General features: G+C 35.5%; 1 pseudogene; it reads left to right on the top strand.

Annotated features, from left to right (window-relative positions):
* The first annotated feature begins 1016 nt into the window (after positions 1-1016).
* Positions 1017-2299, top strand: part of LOC106316014 — a 12636-nt pseudogene continuing 11353 nt past the window's right edge.

The raw sequence follows: 2299 nt of genomic DNA, 5'->3' as shown, positions 1-2299 counted from the left end.
CCAACGGCTCTCTAACGGCTATAATATATCCTCGGAATTCATCAGTTTTTTCCGAGGAATACATAATTCCTCGGTATTCCATAAGAATATTCCGACGGATTGATATTTCCTCGGAATTCCGTCGGTATATTCCGAGGAAACCAAATTTTGTGTTTCCTCGGAAATTCCTCGGGATATTCCGAGGATTTCATTTTCCGTCGGAATGTCCGTCAGAATACCGTTGTTTTCTTGTAGTGAGACAATATGATTCACGTGAATTAATAGTGTATTATATGTTAACCATATGACTTAGTAAAATAAAGGTAATACTAAATAAGAATGATATTCTATGGATATTATCGTAGATTTTTATAGATAATATTCTAAAGATATTAATGATGCTCTAGATCAGAATCTTACATATAGGAGCTAATATTATTAGGAGATATTTAGAAAGATTATTTAGTTGGTCTAGGTAAATTAATGAAATGGTAAAACAACTTTGCTTAAGTAAATTTTTTAAAACTCCTTGTCTATTAATAGTATAGATTGACTAAAATTACTGTATATTCGGATCGAATCAACCGGTCTATTATATTCATTTATGAAAACTATTAATTTATCAGTTTGTTTCTCAAGTTTTCTTGTTTGCCAAGTTACTCTAGTTTCTATATTAAACTTTCTTGTCAAGTCATATTCCTTATATAGCCTTCGTTATTTCCTCAGACAATAATTTCCCTATTTCTCTTCTATATTTACAGGGAAAACTTCCTTTCCTATCGCATGGGCAGTAATAAAATTCTTTATTTTTATAAGCATTTTTTTACATTAAATTTCGTGAAAAGATTTAGTTTAATGAAACGAAAGAATTTTTACAAAAAAAACATATATTGTTTGATTTTCCCTAACAAGAAAAGGAGATATGGGATCATATATTAAATATTGTTTCCTTTTTAACAAGCATGAAATATATATAAATCGAATCCTATTATCAGAGAAATAATTTAGTAACTAGCTAAATAAAAAAAGAAGACCTAATGGATCTGCATGTTAGCAGCCTTGGGAACTAGAGTAAATACTCTCTCGTCTTCCACCTCAGTCTCTTGTTCGGTTCAGAGCCGTGTCTAAGAGATGGAACTCTCTTTTAAACAACAAGAGTTTCATCAACAAGCACTTGTCTCTCTCCCGTCCCCACTTCATCTTCCTAACCAAATCAAAGATTTGTTCAATAGACATCATCGATCAAACTATAGATGTGCGTGAGCTACACTCTTCTTGCAGCAGGGATTTAATTTCTGTATATGGAACCATCACTACTTGCGATGATGTCTTGTTCTGTAAATATCCATTCTTTTCGAAGAAGGAGACAGTGATATCTTGCATATTTACATTGTTTTAATTATCCTTTCTTGTGCACATTGGTCTTTTGAAATAGCATTTACACATGTTTAGGTTGCATTTCCATGCATTAGTCCTTATCAGGTGTTGGAGGGAGTTTCATGATGAACTCTGTGCCCCAAGGAGTGTTTTGATGCCCAAAGAATGTAGATGAGTCGTTGAAGGATCCTAGCGGCCAGGCGTATCGGCAAAGGCTGGTCGCTACAGAAGATAAGTACCGTAGCGGGCGTGTGTAGCGGGATGGAGAGGCCGCTAGATTTGAAGCGCCTTCTACAGCGGCCAGCCATAGCGACTTTACGAGGTCGCTATGCGTTCAAGACTTCTAAAATTTCCCAAGTATCCTAGCGGCCACACGTAGCGGGCATGACAAGTCGCTACAGAGCGTAGTGACCTCTGGTAGCGACCTTTTCTGGTCAATACGGAGAAAAATATCTATGTTTTTGTGGGTTAACCCAGGTTTGTTGGGTTAACCCAGCTCGTTTTTAGACATCTATAAACACCTTTAAGACCTAATCTGGGGATTATCTTGTTTTGTATGAAGAACACAAGAACTCTTTAGAGAGAAAACTTGAATCTTTAGTTTCTTTTCTTCTTGTTCTCTTGAATTTGCTTGACTATCTTGATTACTAATCATGATTAACACCAAATCATCTTTGATTCTTGGGTTTATCATGAAGAGTAGTGAGTAGTTACCTTTGGATTCATGGGTTAAGGTAGATTAAGGTGATTAAGTGTAGATCTAGGGTGTTTTGTTGTAGATCCTTCTTATTCCTTGCTAGTAGAGTGATCTAAATGCTATTTTAGAGTTGGCCTCTCTAAAATTGAGCTCTAGACATTTCATACCCGAAAGGTGTTTGATGAAATGTCTGAACCAACTCTCCTAAGCTTTTAACACTCTTTACCAAAGAGATTTGTTGTTAAA

This window comes from Brassica oleracea, chromosome C1 (genome assembly GCF_000695525.1).
Source record: "Brassica oleracea var. oleracea cultivar TO1000 chromosome C1, BOL, whole genome shotgun sequence".
NCBI lineage: Eukaryota > Viridiplantae > Streptophyta > Magnoliopsida > Brassicales > Brassicaceae > Brassica > Brassica oleracea.
Note: the sequence above shows the minus strand (reverse complement) of the source record. Positions and strands in the feature narration are given on the sequence as shown.